We start from the raw sequence: 18,547 nt of genomic DNA, 5'->3' as shown, positions 1-18,547 counted from the left end.
GCACTGGTCTGCTTCAATCTTGCCATTGTGTACTTTCCTGTTCATGCGTCCTATGTACATGCTAACGTCCAGCGTACAATCTGCCAGACATATGCTGTGTGGTACAGCCTTAGTACTTGATGCAGGGTATCTCACTTGTACTGTGCATAGGTCAGATGCCCCGCAGGGACATGAGTGCCCATTCATGCTCCATGTGCATTGCACGTATGCCCCTATGTGTCCTTGACTGGATGATCACTGTAATACAAGTCCTGGTTGACATACATTGCATGGCATCTCATCAGCCTTCCCATGTCAACTGTGGCTCAGTACTGCGTTGCACACATGTTTAGGGTCTGACAATCTGTGTGGGTCACAGGCCTCAGCCCGTTTAATGGCCAATGACTCTGTCTGACTGTTGTAGTGTCTTCTTCACACGTGGGCGGCCTCCAGAGTTTTCATCATGTGTCCTGCTTACTGTCCCATCATTTGCAGTGTTGTCACTTGAATCACATTAAGCTGTTGATGCTAGTCAACACTGCCTGTCAATACACAGGTCTATGGTCAGCCTTTTGATACCATGCTAGACATCCCTGCTTTTGTACTTGGGTGGAGGGGTGCTTTGCTTGTAGATATGCTACCTATTGAATGCACAGTGCACGTGATGCCTGAATTTGACCTTGCACTGCCTTCACATTTCCTGACACACACCATGGAGTCCTTGTACATGTAGGTAGTGAGTGACATACACATTTGCTGCACTGCATAGACCCACTTCTATGCAAACTGCCACCTTTCAACAGGTCTGATCACAGAAGCAATTTAAAGTTGTCCCAGCATGCATGCCAGGTTCTATTTTGTGTGTCACATGTCTGCCTGATGTGTTTGTTGTCGGTGTGTGTGTGTGTGTGTGTGTGTGTGTGTTGTGTGCTTCTGACATGTGTAGTGACCTTTTTTCTCTCTATTTTTCAGGTGATGACGCAATGGAGGCGGAGGATGGTGTTGTCATGCCAGACACAGGGTTGTTACCACTACATCAACCCGGCACAAGTGGGGGTTGTGGGGTGGTAGGCCACGAAAACCCCCAAGTGCTACAGTCCATCTTGTCTCTGGCTGCCTACGAGTCCAGCCCTAATGACGACTCTGACGTCCATGTCGAGTTGGATGAGCATCAAGTCCATGTGTCAGGGGTGAGTGATTCTGATGTGGACACTCCTCTGTCCACGACACCTGCACTGATGGGTCAGACACTCTTGGTTCCTCCGCCCGTGGTGGATCGGGACGCAGCGTCACCCTCCACACCAGTCACTGATGTGCCTGGGCCACCACGTCGACGGGGCATGTAGTCGTGCAGCCGCGGGCAGTGCCAACACAGCGAGGACACCCAGTCCTTGGGTCCCGCAGGGGTCAAGCCCAGCAACGCGGTCGCCGCGCGCAACCGCAGTATACTGAGTGGGAGCAAGACATGACTGCCAATTCATAATGGCAGGGGGCAGCAATGGAGAACATCGCTGAGAGCATGGAGCGTGTGGCCCGATCTGTGCTCCCCCCTGCTAGGCAGGTGCTTCTCCAGCAGCAGGCGGCACGGTCCACGGCCCGCTCGCTCAGGCTGGGCATGGCGGCCTCAGACAGGGCACGCCAGGCTGGAATGTCGTCTCTGCGTCAAGCAATTGCTGCTCACGCAGAAGCGCACATGAATGCCCTGAGGGAGGAGTATGCTTCCCTCAAATCCACTCTGGGTGTCCTTATGATGTCCCAGAGGCAGCGGGCAAAGGAGAGGTTTGCACAGCTTGAGCGTACCATCTCGGCTGAGCTACCGGCTTGCCGGGAGGTGCAGCGGTTGTCCAGCCAGGCCTTGCAGGAGGAACTCCTGCAACTTGCTACCTTGCAAGAGGAAGCACGTGTATCACGTGAGGTTCTGCATGCAGACCTACGTCACATCGCCACATAGAACCAGGCTCAAGGGGCAAGCTGTGGCCAGGCGTGGCCAGGCTACTGTGCCACATCCTCCTTTCCAGGATGAGCCAGACTCGGATGACCATCTATCTCCCACATAGGTCGGGCTGTGCAGGCGTTGAGCCCATGGAGTTTTTTTTTTTTGCTCAGCATCATCGCATGTGGGTGTTGAGCAGCACCCTGTACCTCCCCCCTCCTGGGTGCCTCCCCTCCCCCCGGGTCGTATGTGGCCATTTTTGATTTTTCTTTTAGTTTAGTTAGTTAAGTTTCTGTTTGATAGTTAGTTTAATTAGGTAATGTAGGTTTTTCATAGTCGGTGTAATTAGTTAATATAGTTTAAAATTGCTTGTCTATTGTGCTTTCATGTGACGGTGCAGTGCTTTGTGGCTTTCGAAAGAATCCACAGTCTGTTCCAGCTGGGCCCTTCAGGCTTGTCTTGTGTATGTGTTTGCTGCTTGGGGTCCTTGACTCACATATGCCACTCCTGCCTCCCTTATCCATGGGCTCGCAAGGATGGTTCGGTGTAACAGCCTATTACACAAGGGCTTTGGACAGTCATATCTGTGGCATGTCTGGTGCTGTGTAACTTGTGTTAACACCCCTAGTGGGGATGATTGCGGTGTTATTGAACACTGTTCTACTTTTGGTAGATGGGGTGTTTCATGATTAATGTGTACATTCATTGCTATGCATTGTGTTGTATGTTTCTTATCTTTACTGTACACGTGCTTGTTGCAATTCATGCCGTAGATAGTGTGTTCCACACTTTGGATGTAAAAGACGGACTGATGGTGTGATTTCTGATGTATGTCTCTGACATGGTCCAGTAATGAGATGCCTGAAGAGACACACAGAGATGACTCTAAAGCATTAATCATGTGTTTCATGCCCTTTCTGCAGGGGGATGAGCCTCCCGACCACCTTTTCCAGCAGACATGGCCCATTGGACTTCTGGATTCTGGACACGTTTGTTGGTGCCCACATGCACATGTGTGCGCAAGCAGAGGCACAGGGATTGCAGACATACATCCTAGAAATGCTGACGTGTTCCAAGGAACTCCAGGCAAGGTGAGCAGCACAGGGGGGCCACAACACAGCAAAGCTTCCACCAGGCCAGTTGCACATGCAGGCTTAGTGGCAGCACTGAGGGTGAGCTTGGACGAATCTTGGTGTTGAAGCACACAATACAGCTCAGATGTGTTGGTGGACTGATGGCTAGTTGATTGTAAGGTTGTCTGGGGCACCTGCAGGGGCAGTGGCACATACCCTCCGGTCCGCCATGGGCCATTGAGGCACTTGTATCACCCATGCTGCCTTCCGAGACATGGAAAAGAGCAGCTCACAGGGACATACAGCAAGGGACAGACTCGGGTGCAGTGCATTTCATTTCCATGTACATTTTGAAACATGAACTGCCAATTTATTTACGGTCATGGTGGGACACGACTTTTTCTGAAGTCATACCTTGCTATATGCGTCTGTCTGCTTACGCAGGGAACATTGCATGTTGTGTGAATCGTGACACATTGGTGTTCCATTTGCCACGCACCCACCGGCGCCTGACTTACTGCATTGACTGTGTATGAACCATCACAGGGGGAATGTTACGTATGGGTACGAAGCATCCACACCAGATTGTCTGTTTGTAGAGTAGTTTGTTGCTATGGGGCATATTTGGTGGTGTGTTTGTGTGTTATGGGCACGCACAGATCATTAACTGTGGCTCTCTTTGCAGCATTGAAGTGCTCCTGTAACCGGACCTGAGAGTGCGCAGGCAGGAGGCCAGCACTCAAAACAAGAGCTGAGTGTCTTGTTGTTTTTCTTTCAATCTGCTCTACATAGGCTTGCTGGGGGGTGCACTGTTGCATGGATGAATGTGTAATTCAATTTGGTATGTTTTGTTTTCCATAATCACCCCGAGTCCTATCCAATTCTAAACCCCGTACCCTCTACCCGGTGTTCCTGCTTCCCGTACCTATCCAACCAACGTTCCCTAACCCTCTTTCCCCGCTGGGATTGCGGATGCCTGTTTAAGCCCCAAGCTTGCAGGTGCCAAAACCCTAGAGGGGGTGGTTGGTTTGTGCCACTCCTGCGCCTGGACTCCGGAAGGCCCTGACAATGATGTACAAGTTTGTTATGATTGCGTATGTCTTAATGCAAGTACTCCATTTTAGTGCATTCCCTACTTTCACGTGTCATTCATACTCCCCTCTCCTGCCCCTCATTCCAGTTATCCAGTATGCCAACGGCTGTCCCAACTGCATATCCCTGACCCTCCTTCCCCACCAGGGTCTCAGAGGCCTGTGTGAGTTTGACCTTGCAGGCACCCAGGCCACGGTGGGGTTGGTTGTTTCATGCCACTCCTGCGCCTGTACACGGGAGCTGTGACAGTACACATCCATTCGTGGTGCATCATTGTATGTTATGTACCACACATGGCTCACATCCTGTTGTGACATTGTTTTACTATGCTACCTTAGTTGTTACATCATTGTGGTAGTACTTGGACTTTGTGAGGTACTGCTACTTCAAGTCATCTACTGGAGGCTGTTCAGGTTCGTTTTTCTGCCTTGGATTTTGTGTCTTTGCAAATGAATGTGGACTCTGAGGGTGCAGGCAACTTTTGACACACAAGGTCGGAGATGGTGACGAAGGGGAATTGTGATCCTGTGGCCAGGTGAAATAAGGGTTGAAGGCTCCATGACCCAGGTGCAGTTGTTCAGTGGTTCATGGTCATTTGTGAGGGAGGGGGGTGTTTTGTTGTTGATGGTTGCCTTGCCCTGCAGTGTAATGGGAACCCTGACATTGTAATTGTGGTATCCTATGTACATGATGTATTCTGCTGATCAATGCATGTTCATGTGTTATATTTACCTTTCAGGTGTGAGGGGATAGTTGTGGTTTGACATGCTGGGGTGTACACATGGTGAATGTTCAAATGTGATGTGTAGAGGACACTGATGGTCAATTGATTGCACATGCATATGTTGAGTGCATGTCCTTGCTGACCCGCACACTTGCACTATGATGCACTACATGTACAACCACCCTTCGATATCCACATGTACACTCTGTTTGCCTTCTGCTGCCCACTGTGTCCCTGTAGCACATGTTCTGTGACCAATTATGGATCCTGTACATGCCTATTTTGCTTTTTGATGTGGTTTGTCGCTTAGATGTGATGCTCAGGGTGTGCATCACACACAATGGCTGTTCACTGTGCTTTGCGCTGAGCAGTGTGTTGCAGGAGTTGGACACAGCACACAGAAGCTGCAGTGTTGATTTTACAATGCACAATGTGCATGTAGACAGGCATTCTTTATGTTGCGGCTACTACTTTTGTGATGCATTTGGGAATGACTTATTTTGGGTGGGAGGTTGTTGGTCAGTCATTTCATCTGATTCCATGTCAGGCATCATTGTCTGATGCCAATTTACATTTTTCACATGGCAATGTGTACCTTATTGGTACTGTGTTGGTGTATGGCTATTGCTTGCCATGTCATGTTGTGGTTTGGGAGGGTTTGAGTGACATAACAGGGATGGTCATGGCCTGTTTTGCAGGTGTGTGTAATTCACACCTTGCATGTGAGGGTCAGCCACTTCTCGAAGCAACAAGCTGGGGGAAGATCTCTCTCCGCGGCAGGGGCCTCCCTCTGGAACGGCCTTCCTGCCTCCCTGTAACTTGAGGAGAACCATCTCCACTTCAAGAAGCACCTCAACACCTTCCTCTTTGCTTCTGCTTTCTCTCCCCCTCTCCCTTGCTGATTTCTTCACTGAAACTGCAGTGAATCTGCAACTGGGCCACTCTCACCGACCACGGTCCCTGGCCTAGCCACTCTCCACTTGCACTGCCTCCCTGGCAACCCCTGCACTGTGGGACTGTCTCTGTATCCCTACAGCCCCCCCTTCACAACACTTGTCTGAACTTACCTTTGCACTTGCCACCAGCTGGCCTATTTGTTTTTTATTCTACTTACCCTGTACTGCACTCCCCCGTCCCCTTCCCCTTGCACTTTTCCCTTCCACCTACCCCTGCACTTGCGCAATCTAAATGACACCTGGCCTAGTAGGATCGTTGTCTGTCTTCCCTTGTTCCCCCCTCCCTGCCTCGTTGCGCCTTGCAAAACTTGTGTATAGGCGTGTTACAAATGCCATATCATATCATATATCATATGTGTGCCTTTTGGTCACACAGGATAGCTTGTGTTTAAGTAACTAGGGATGCACACAATGTGGAACTTCCATGGCAACAATCGCAGGGTGGTAAGGTTGTGACAGTTGACTGTCTCTTTGTCATCATCGATTGTCACGTGGTATGTGCCAGGCCTGTGTGCACTCCGCAGGGGTGGGAGTTTAGGTGAAAAATGTGGCCACAAGCTGAGTCCGGGCTTCCTCGCCACGTGCCCTATCCCCTCCCAAGGGCGGCGCCTGTGCCTGTGGTTGGAGATGTGGGGGCACCACCATGTCCACCGGTACGCCCTGCCGTGTTGCAACATTGTGCAGGACACATGCTGCCACAATGATCCTGCACACTACTGGGGGTGCATAGAGTAGCTGCCCGCCAGAGCGGTCAAGGGAGCGGAAGCGTGACTTGAGCACTCCGAATGTGCGCTCCACTATGGCCCTGGTTGCAATATGGGCCGCGTTGTATCTTACCTGGGGTGGTGTGGTGGGCTTCCGGATTGGCGTCGTCATGTGGTTGCTCAGAGGGTAGGCACTGTCCCCTGGGGAGGTGATAATAGTTGAGATTATTAGGGTTTGCGTATTTGTCTGTGTGTGACTTGCATGCATGTGTCACCATGCTGCCCAGCTTCCAGGGCCCGGCTCAGGGTGGACATTCTGTATATGAAACTGTCATGGGTGGAGCCAGGGTAGTTTGCATAGACAGAGGTGATGATTCCCTGTGCATCACATACCACCTGTACGTTAATGGAATGCCAGTGCTTGCGGTTTTGGTAGATGTGCTCAGTGGCCCTAGGTGGACGTAGGGCCACATGGGTGCAATCTATGGCACCGAGCACTTTGGGGAAGTGTGCCACCCTGTAAAATTCCAGAACCATGGCCTGCTTTTCTGCGGGTGCTCTGGGCATGTATATGTGCCTGCAGACTGAGGGGCGCGCTGTCATGATTGCCAAGACCTGGTGTAGGCAGCATGACTGCGTGGCCTGTGAGACCCCCCCCCACTATGGCAGTGGTCCGCTGATATGACCCAGTGGCCAGAAAATGCAGGACATTGAGCACCTTCTCCAAGGGGCTCAATGCTTGGGAGCAAAGGGTGGGTGATGTAAGGTCATCTTCCCACTCCCTGACCAGGTCTAGGATGATGTGGGGTGGAAACCTATACCTGCCGTAGACCTGGTCGTCAGGCATCCCAAAAAGGCTTGTCCGTGGTGAGAAAATGCGTGCCCTGGCTAGTCTCCTCCTGCGGTGTCCCACGATCAGTGCTGCGACAAATGGGGCATTCATCGTAGCTGTATATACGTGTTTGTTGTTTGCGTGCACTTTTGTACTGTGCACAGGGACGCTTCCGCCTGCCTTCGTGTGGCGGACGCGTTGACGCCTGTGCGCGTCTTTTGCCGTGCGCGGGTTTCCCATATTCAAATCCATGAATACGGGTTGTTCGCATGCGTGTGGGCGTTCCGTGTAGTTCCCTGCAGTACTTCCCCGGTTACGCCTTCTTTTTCACACGTTGTTCCCCATTCCGCGTGTTACGCCCACTGTTACGCCCACTTTTGTTGTGTGCGCCGCGCTATGTGCGCTTTTGATGTGCGCATAGCGCACGCCGTTTGATGACGTGTGTGCCCGTGTGCGACATGCATGGATTTGGCGCACGACCAGCGGGAAACTAGCGCAGCGCCTTCCTTGTATCGCACGATTGATTTCTCACGCTTGCGCCTCCTTGCACTGGGATTTTCGGCGCACGTTTGTTCCATGAATCGACCCCTATATTATTTGAATAGAATAACTCCAGCTCTGTCTGCCACTACCTCTGTCTTTCGGCACCTGGATGCCTGCGGGCTTTGGCGCCTTAATTAAATTAAGTGTAATTAACATAACATAACATTTCACTTCCATATTGTACCTATGATCTACAGCTACACCCCAACAAAAAAAAACGATTTAACATATTTCACCCGTTTTTATTGAAAACCGTTTTCGTAAATTCAGGCAGTAATTGCAAAAGTTTGCTCATTTTCCAACGTGTTATTTGCTGCAAACATGTTTTAAAACCTGCCACTCATTTTCGAACTGTATGTTCTTGATTATGCATTGCTTGTGATTGTGTGTGCTTCTACATTGTTGCTTTAGTGAATAATAGTATTTGTTTCAAGGTTTTTACACACATTCATTCATTTATTCATCCATCCATTTCCAAATGTCTTTTTAACATTGCAAGGGTTTAAAATCCGTTTTCTCTCATGTTTGAGGAGGGAAAGTCTGATTGCAATTCTGTTTTCCATTTGTCATTCTTGATTATCTGCTGCTTCTGTTTATCCACTCAGAATTGATTATTTGTGGGTTGAGGGAACATTGCAGGGGGAAATTCCAGCTCAAGTGCTATCTTACCTAAAATCAAAAAGTGCTCATATTCCCTGGTGTTTTGTAGATGTGTCAATAGAAGGTTAAACTAAGTGCATTGATTACATTCCTATTGTTATTATCACCCCATTGGCGATTGCTGCCCTATATTAAAGAGTGTATGATTTCTTTGTAATTTTCAAATAAATAAATATTATATTTTATCAGCCAGCCTGGTTCATGGTCCATTGTGACCTGGGGTATTTGAAAAGGGGGTGTGATATGAGTGGTGTATCACCTCAATATTGAATTTAATCTATAAAACATAAGTATTTCAGTCGTGGGCTGCATACTGGGCCGAGACTAAGGTGTGCGTCACCTGATTGAAAATCCTTAACAAATTTGGGGGCTCGAGTCTGGGGATTGAGTTTGGTTGCCACCCGTGACATTCTAACACAGCAGACTAACCTGCAGGGTAGTAATACCTTATGTGCTGTGGATACTGGGTTACACTGTACAAGCGCCCCCCAAAACAAAAGTACCAGGCCGGTGTCTATAAAAGTAAAATTAAATCAACCCCGAAATAACTAAGAAAGAAAAGAACTTTTCTCAAATAGCTGTTCCAGTAGAGATCAATATGGCCAGGGAGCACCTTCTGTACAAGCTATTTGTCAGAGGTGAGTGGCCAGAACAGGATGAGAAAGTCTGGCTACAAGACACAACCCAACAGGTCACTGACATGGACCTGGATACATGGCAGGACAGTGGCCTATTACACCAAGCTTTAAGCAAGTTATACATGACTCTAAAAATTAAAGAGGAGCAAAGCAAAATTGCCAGCATCACGGCCTACCTGTTTCTCCACACGGGAGTGATACGGGAATGGCAGGAGGAAAATGTAATTTTAGCGCAGAATCAATCTGAACTGTTAAATAAAATCCAGATTGTTTTGAGTTTGGCAGAACAAACATTACAAAAGAGCCAAGAGTTGGAGGTAGAATCTGCAAACTATATCATAAAATTAAAAAAGGATTTGGCTCTCCAACAGCAAAATAATGCAGTCCTTGCGGCCTAACTAGAAGCAGCAAAAATAGAGTGTCAGGAGAACGTTGACTCTCTGTACAAGAGTCAACAGAAGCTGACTCAACAGTTAACCTATAACAGGGCCTGCTCAGGACAAATAACCATGTTGCAAAATCAGATAGATGAATTGAAGGAGGGAAATAATAAGTTAATCTTGAGAGACCTCCATTCTCAAACAGAATTTGATGAAGAGCGCCAGAAATTCCATATCATCAAAAGACAAAGGGATGACCTGGCTGAACCGAGGGGCACCCTAAATCAAGAGAAGAACGCCCTAGGCCAGAAAATAAGCAAGTTAAAAACCGAGTTACAGGGGAGTGAATTAGGCCTCCAGGAGCTAAATTAACTTAAAACAGAGTATGTGAAGCTACTGGAGCACGCCAGATGGGTAGAGGGTGCTCTGGAAGAGAACACCCAGACCAAAGATGATAAAACTCAGGAGGTGAGTCTCCTGCAGCAGAAATTGTCCCAGTATTCCCAGTTCATACAGGATATGCAGAGATACAATGAGGCTCTCTGTGAAAAAATGATGGGCTCATCAAACAAGTGGCAATGCAAGAGCGGGTCATAGAGGCCATTATAGCCTTGATAGCTGAACAAAAATCTCAGATCTTTGCTTCTCATCTAGAAGCAGGGGCTGAAAAGGAGAAACTAGTAAGGTTGGAGCAAGAGGGTGCTAGATTTATTCTTAACTGGAGAGACCCCGAACAGGTAGAGAGGGACAGGGTAACCCCGGATCATAGTATAAGGACCTCTATGCTAAGGGACGCCAACCTATTTAATACTGTGAACACTGCCAGCTTCATGTCTACCGGTTCACATGAGCCAGAAACCATGAGGCCAGCAGAATTCAATAGACCCAGCATGATGGAACTGACAGGTCAGCGCCCCGCAGAAATTGATGGAAAGTCGTCCCTGTATAGATACCCAAACATTCAGGCTGATGTCTCTGACAGGGAAGTCTCCTATGAGGGGAGGGTCAGGGAATTAGATCCGCCGAAATATTATTTTCCAAGGGACCAGTTGGTCCAATTTCATGAAAAACCCAATGAGATGAGGCCCAAAAAGAGTATCCTGAAGACCTCTACCCAATTAGGGCAATGGGGGGAATATTCTGCCAACCCTGGGAGTGGGGAGGAGTCAGAAGACTACTTTCCTGTGTCCCACAGGAGTGGAGAAACTAAGCCCCACCATTCTGTGAGCCCCTCACAAGCTCACAGAATCCGGGAGGGCCAAGATGATCAAGGGGGGACCTCAGCTAGAAGCACCTCTGAGTCTGAGAGTGAGTGGACTCGAGTGACTAGGCCAAAGAAGGCAAACAAATTCAAGCGAGTTATGACCAACGACCCTATTAGGCAGATTAAGGCCCTTAGGAGTGTCATAACCCCCTACCATAGAAATGCAAAATATTCTGTTTGGGAACACCTGGAACTGTATCGAGTATGTGAAATGGACATTCTGCCCAGAATACTCCAGTTTCTTTGCTGGACTGGAGGACCAGAAAAATTCAAGATGGTCCATCTACAGGGCGGCCATCTTGAAACACTTCTCCGTCCACCAAAATCCCAAGGAGACTCTCAAAGCGGCCTACAATCTGCAGTGCGGGGAAGATCAGGCCCCACGAGAGTTTGTACAGGAGCTCAAACGCGCCTTTGCACAGACAACCAGGAGGGTGCGCACAAATACCAGGGAGTTTATATCCACCTTCTTTCATACACTCCCCAAGTATATTATGACCCAGCTGGCGAGGGACTTCCACGAGAAAAGAACTCTGGACTGGGTCGTAGAGCAGGCGACCCGCATTTATGAGGTCCAAAAACCTGCAGAAAATAAAAATCTGAATAAAAGCCTAAAAATACACCTGCACAAAGTCATCAGAATCCAAGACCAAGAAAGCCTTCTAGCCAGTCACAAACAGGTGACAGTCAGGGAGGTAATCCCACTAATGGGACCCCTAACTCCCCTGATTATATCAGCCCCTGATAAAAGGGCAACAGACCAACGCTGGGATATGTCTGGATTCCCCCGGCCGAAGGTGGGGGATCCAACCAGGTAAGTGCTACACTGGGAAACTTCCCTCCTAACTTCCTTCAGGAGGGCAGGAATTCCCCAAATGCTGGGTTAAGCTTCTTTCCCCGATACCCACAAAACCCCAACCTGCAGGACAACCCTCCTTTCATTCCTCGCTTTCAGGAACCCAGACCACCCAATCTGGGAGAGGGGAGCCCAAGGGTGGAGGGTTACCAGAATTCGCCATATCTAGGGTACTATGGGAGAAGGGATAGCTACCCTTCCCGTGATCCACCTAGGGTTGACCAGAGACCCCCATACCAGCTGGAACGGGTGTCCCAACTGAAGCGCCAGGTCCAGAACCTAACCCAGGATCTGAGTCTCATGTTGAGGGCTCAACAGAACCCTCAGACAAACATGGCAGCTCAGAACCCCACAAACCAAGGATCTGACACCCCCGAATAATGACGGGGCGAGAACCCAGACAACTCACCGGTTCCAGAGGAGGATACACTGGGGTAAGGGGGTGCAAAGCCCTAAAGGAAGCTTCCTTCCTTACTCGTGAAAAGCCCCTGGACACCCAGGAGCTGGAATAGAAATCTCCTGCCCCAAAAAACCTGCCACCCAAGGAACAGAGGGCGGGCAGGAGAAATAAAGAACCCAAAAAGACCCATTTTGCGGTGGAAGTTAGTGTCCTCCAATTTGAAGAAGAGGAATCCTCAGAGGATTCTGGGAAAAAGATCTTCTCCTTCAGGGAAGGGGGGACTCCTCCCAAAGAAAAATGGGTCCCAAGGGATTTAAATGAAGACTGGGTGGGAGTGGGGGCTGATTCTGAATCACTCATCCTAGAACCCCAGAATGAGCATCAAGAAGACATAATCCAAAAAGGGGGTTCCCAAACTCCCCAAAGCAATTCTGGTGACTGCCTCCAAAAGGGGGGGGGGCAGCCCAGAATCAGAAAAGGAGGAGCCCGAGACTCCTCGAATCCCTGAATGCAAAACATTTCTTTCAGATTCCCAAACTACCCAACTCAATTCTGGGGACTGCCTCCTAGAAGGGGGGGCAGCCCAGAATCAGCACCAGAGGAACCCCAAATCTCACCAACCCATTCTGTTGACTGCTTCCAAAAAGGGGGGGCAGTCCAGGATCAGAAAAAGGGGAGCCGAAACTTCCCAGATAGCAGAGTGTAAAAATGTTCTTACAGATCCCCAGACTCCAACACAGAATTATGCCCAAACTATACCTGTGTCTGAGTCAAAAATAAGGAAATTGACTACCCAGCTTGCACAGAATGCCCATTACCTCTGCCCATTGGAGGAGAAAGAAGGTAGATTCTATGCCTCCGTCCAAGTACAAGGGCAATGTGCGATTACAGCACTGGTAGACACTGGATCCCAAGCCACTCTTCTGTCAAAAAGGGCCTTTGAGCAGCTAAATTCAGAAAAGGGGGAGAGATACCAGATCCCTCTCACCCCTCTTCCTGGACAACTTCAGAACTTCGCCAGGAATGAAATTCGTGTCGAGGGGACTGCAGAGCTGGAAATAAAAATTGGCCGACAAAAGATGAAGCACCCGGTCATAGTCGTGGCTCCAGAGGGAACCCCCTGTCTATTAGGGAATGACATCCTCGGTAGGTTGTCTCCCCTAATAGACTGTATGAATGAGGTACTCTGGACCCCGACTCACAGGGCAATCAAGTTAAAATAGAGCGTCAACCATGTTAGTCTAAATGGCACATGCCACAGGGTTGAACAAAAACCATATCAAATTAAGTTTCATCTTCAAAATAATGAAATACCCGATGTTACAATAATTGCTGTGGGACAACAAACTGGTGATGGGAACTCCTCTCCATTCCTGAATATCAGCCTTCCTTCCAGTCTCAAGTGGCATTCCCCACTGGAAGGAAATACTTTGAAATTCTATACCACTTCACAATCTGAAAATCCCAATTCTATAGCCCAAATTGATGACAAACCAGCGCCAAGTGTAGCTGGCATTCAGAAGAAGGGCGAACAGCTCTTCTTCCCGATTCAGTTAAATGACGGGAAGGAGTCTGTCCTCACCCGAGTTGACTTGAATAGCGAAGAAAGCTTCATCAGCGAAGTATTATTCAAGAAACTCCCAAAAGACCAGGCCCTGACCGCCGTTGAGTCAGTTTGTCCATGGGTATGGGGCCTGGAAATTTCCCGTTCCAAACAACTTCTGCTTAGCAGTTGTATGATAAAAATTTCTAGAGGTGACAAAAGCTTCGAACACAATTGTTGGGTCGTGCGAGGTGTTCCTTCCGCCTTTTACATGGGCAGTCACCTCCTCAACCGACTTGAGATTCATTTGGATCCCAGTTATTGCCAAGCCCAGTCCCAACTGAAGAGTAAATCTCAGGGCCCTGGCAGTCCTAAAGAAAGCCTTCCAGTCAGCCCCAGTGCTACCGTAGGAAATTGAAGTTCAAACATGGAGAAGAGGTCACCATCCCAGGCCTAGCCTACAGAATCTGCATCCCCAAAGGCGAATTGACAGAAGAGAAATGGGTCCATATTAACCAGCTAAAGAGTTGTCACCCTAGGCATACTTTGCAACAAATTGAGGAGCCTGTAGAGAATCAAACAGAGGAGACATCAGAAACCTGAGAATAAGGAAAAGAAGAACCAGAAGGGAGCTGATAGGATTTATAAATATGATCATGTAACAGGGAGTATTTCCTTCATTATCAATTGTTATTATTAAATGCCTGTGTATCCCACTGCTGTCAACCCAATTGGTGGGCAGTTAGTGAGAAATTGTTGTAACCGGTTTGTGTTCTATTTCATAGATTCATACTGGTTGCGCCTATCTAACAACCAAGGAGGATGTCCCGGCAACCTGGAAGGGAGAAACCAAAGGAGATCCGGAAGTGTCACTCCACACCATGAAAGGAAGATCCCAGGGAAAGAAGAGGGTGTCGTTCCACTTTCTGACCAGAGACAACGAGAGGAGAAGGATGCACCGTTCTCTGATGGAAGAGAGGCTCATACCTGACTGATCCTGCCTTGGCCCAGGAAAGAAATCCCACGTGCCCGACTCCCCCTCGACTTGGAAAGCCCAAGAGAAGTCTTTGGGTGATGTGTGGGATATATTGACCCACTCAACGGCATTGCCTCACCTCACTAAGCTGCATTTGCGCGAGAAACAGCAACCTGGCTGCGCTGGCTCCTGTACGCACAGGGACCTCAAAACTGCATTTTGGCAGCAACAAAAAAATGGCTGCACCACCCTGCCTAGCACACTTCAGGCAAAATGGAACAAGGGGACACCCTGAAAAAGGTAGCCAGTGTGTTCTGAAACCTATTAATGGCATCAAGTGAACAGGTAGCAGTGCTTGCAGAAAACCCAAAATCCCCCTCAAAATGAAACATATTCACCCTTTAAAAATGCTGCTTTGATGCTAATTCCATCTGTTCATTCTGAAACCACTGTGAGTAAAAAGACCCTGCCAAGCCTATCCTTATCCCCACTGTCCCTCACCAAAACCAACCCTTATTCTAGAATGACAGGATGTGCCAGCCAAAACCTAAAAACCAACAAAAGCTGTACTGCATCAAACACAGAAAAGCGCTTAACTTTGGCTAAAAAGCATAAAAATCACTGTTTGAAAAGGAATCAGAGCTGTATGTACACATGTCAATTTTATGGAGACCTTTTCCTTGTCCAGACTGTTGTGTAAACCATATTGGAAAGAAAGACAGATGCCAAATCGAATTTAAAGAAAGAAATGCTAGCAGTTTTTAACACATGTGAAAAATGGGCTTGCTTTGCTGACTGTAAGAAAAATGGCCTGTATTAAAATAAATTGTTAATGAAAGTCTGCTTACTTAGCACGTTAAAGGGTTTATGGAGGCTGGTGATAGTACACACATATGCTATTTTTATTCCACACGTTTGTTTAATTCAGGACACAAAAATCAGGAAATGAAGATTTTAAATCAACTGTGCTGAAGTTGCAAGCTAAAAAGAAATAGGTTATTCCAGATAACAGGCTGAAACTTTGCCCAAGGGGAAGGGGACTATCATAAAAGCTCTCAACAGATACTGGCAACCCCCTGGTAATTACGGGGTTGAACAGACTTTTGTCTATGCTGGGAACCAAATAATGGCGCTCTCAGGGAAGGAATCTGGAGCTGTGAAGAGGGCCATATAATTCCAGTCAAGGGAGATGTCCCCACCCTGCTGAAGGAAATGACAGTTGGCAGCAGTTAAAGTTAAAGAAAAATAAATGGACCTAGGAACAAAGAGACTGCCATTTGCTTCTATAGGCTATTTTATAAATAAACTTTAAAGACTTTTATCTCTGCCCCAGGACTTTGGAAAAATGTAAATCTTTCACTGTTTGGAAGTAATTCTATGTGCTTTCTTTTAAAACTAGGTAGAACTCATAGCTGCATGGGGAACAGAAGTTACAAAATGCAGGGACAGATTCCAAGGAAAGTATTAATGTTGCAAACATAACATTTTGTATATACATCCCTGGGGATAATTTGCATCTGTGTACAAAATTGTGAAATTGTAGGCCAAATCTTTCATGTTTACAATTACCAAAATGTATCTGAAAGGCGAAACAAGGTTGCACAGACTGGAGGATTGGACTGATCTGTGCTGCACATAATATGTAACCTGTGTGTATCATTTGACAAGAGATTGCAATTGTAGAAATGTATGTTTTTGGAAAAATCAGATTTTCAGTAAAGTAAATGTGGGTGTTTCTGGACATTGTAAACCTCACCTCATTAAACTGACATCATTCCCTTAGAAATCCAACCAGTTGAGAGCAAGGCGGAGACTAGCACCCCTGCCCAATCCAAGTAGTTTAGGGGCGTGCGTAGTTAACCCTGCCCAGCCTATATTTTGATAATGTCATTTTACACTATAAATAAGGGTCCCTGACACACGCACATGGACACTCTTCCTGATTTTCCTGCACCGGCGTCTTGTTCCTGTCATCTATCCAGACTCCAGATCCCAACTACAAGGCCAAGCATTGCTGATCCTGCTCCAGCAAGGCCTCAAATTCTGAAACCCATTAATTTCCCATTAAGAAGGCGATAACTGTGGTACCTTTGGCATCCTGATCCAGCTTGGCTTGCCGCCACTCACTGCATGCTGCTGCCATCCTGCTACCCTGATGACCCATATTATCCAGTAACCAGAATTGCCAGTCCAGAGGTGCTACCCGGTAACCAGTCCATGCCCAGCTGATCCTGTCCTGCTGATTCTGTCCGTCTGTCCTTTGTTAGACCAGATCCATGTGGTGATCAGAGCGCTGACTGTCCAAAATCCGAAAACTAAAAAGTGGACTGTTAGTATCAATAGGAACCATAGAAAATCATAGTATACCTTGACTTGTTTTGTCCTATCCCAATCTCTAGGTTATCCTATTCTGACCCTGATATCTTGTTAAAATTGTCAGCATTATCTGTGAAACTCTGCCTTTGATTCCTAGTGTCAGCGCCGATTTTCTCTTCATTTTTGTTTCGCATAGAACATAAGCCATTAGTGATTTTGATTAAATTAATTTTCCATAAAGGAAACGGGGTACACCACGTGAAGGGTTACAACGGCCGCGTAACTGTGAGATTCACTGGTGGCATTCTCTTTTTCTTAGTCATTAAATCCAGTTTAAGTCAAGGTGCAATCCATTTTAAAGCCGCTTTTCTGTTTTTCACTGTTCTATTTTCCTAAAAACGCACCTCACTATCTCTTCCATAACTAACTCAATTTACCAGCTAGAGACCTCATTTCACTTCCACATGGTACCTATGATCTAAAACTGCACTGCGATGTCACCCGTTTTTATTGAAAACCGTTTTGGTAAATTTAGGCAGGAATTGCAAAAGTTAATTTTCCAACGTGTTATTTGTTGCAAACATGTTTTAAAACCTGCTGCTCATTTTCGAACTGTATGTTCTTGATTATACATTGCTTGTGATTGTTTGTACTTCTACATGGTTGCTGTAGTGAGGAATAATATTTGTTTTAAGGTTTTTACACACGTTCATACATTTATTCATCCATTTCCGAGTGTCTTTTTAACATTGCAAGGGTTTAAAATCTGTTTTTCTCTCTCATTTGGGGAGGGAAGGTCCGATTTCCATTCTGTTTCCCATTTGTCATTCCTGATTACCTGCTGCTTCTGTTTATCCACTCAGAATTTATTATTTGTGGATTGAGGGAACATTGCAGGGGGACATTCTAACTCAAGTGCTATCTTACCTAAAATCAAAAAGTGCTCCTACTCCCTGGTGTTTTGTAGATGTGTCAATAGAAGGTTAAAGTAAGTGAATTGATTACATTCCTATTGTTATTATCACCCCATTGGTGATTGCTCCCCCGTATTAAAAAGTGTAGGATTTCTTTTAATTTTCAAATAAATAAATAAATATTATATTTTATCAACCAGCCTTGTTCATGGTCCATTGTGACCCGGGGTATATGAAAAGGGGGTGTGATATGAGTGGTGTATCATCTCAATATTGAATCTAATCTATAAAACATAAGTATTTCAGTCGTGCGCTGCATACTGGGCCGAGACTAAGGTGTGCGTCGCCTGATTGAAATCCTTAACACAATGAGACACACACACGCCCTAAATGCCGCTACATCCCATCACCACTTTATTTCCACACAAAGTCAAACTGTGCTAACAGAAATTACAGTAAACCCAAAGGTCCCATCCCATTTTTATCCACATTTACTCTACAATGTAAGTTCCATTGTTTTCTTGATTGCTTTTCTCTTTCTCCTGGACTTGCACTCTGTGCTAGAGGAGTCTTCTGCAGCTGCCAAGTGCTTCTTCTTTTCCTTGTGCTTCGCCGTGAATTGAAGCAGTGGAACGTTCACAGCACTTCCCCTGTGGAACTCTGAGAACATTCTGCAGTCTCAGTGAGATGCAGCAACCAGTAACCACGACAACCGGGCCGCGTCGCATTAATAACTGCTTAAAGATCTTGCAGCCAATCAGCTG

General features: G+C 47.1%; 1 long non-coding RNA gene across 1 annotated transcript in view; it reads left to right on the top strand.

Moving 5' to 3' along the window:
* LOC138549675 (uncharacterized) overlaps window positions 1-17,975 on the top strand; it is a 48,012-nt gene extending 30,037 nt beyond the window's left edge. Inside the window, exon 2 of the long non-coding RNA XR_011293455.1 lies at window positions 14,363-17,975. This is a non-coding gene — a long non-coding RNA (uncharacterized lncRNA). The remainder of the gene's footprint in view (window positions 1-14,362) is intronic.
* Window positions 17,976-18,547: the final 572 nt, after the last annotated feature.

This window comes from Ambystoma mexicanum, chromosome 1q (assembly GCF_040938575.1).
Source record: "Ambystoma mexicanum isolate Mex_15411 chromosome 1q, UKY_AmexF1_1, whole genome shotgun sequence".
In the NCBI taxonomy this organism is placed as follows: domain Eukaryota; kingdom Metazoa; phylum Chordata; class Amphibia; order Caudata; family Ambystomatidae; genus Ambystoma; species Ambystoma mexicanum.
The sequence above is the reverse complement of the archived record's forward strand: the minus strand, read 5'-3'. Positions and strand labels throughout refer to the sequence as shown.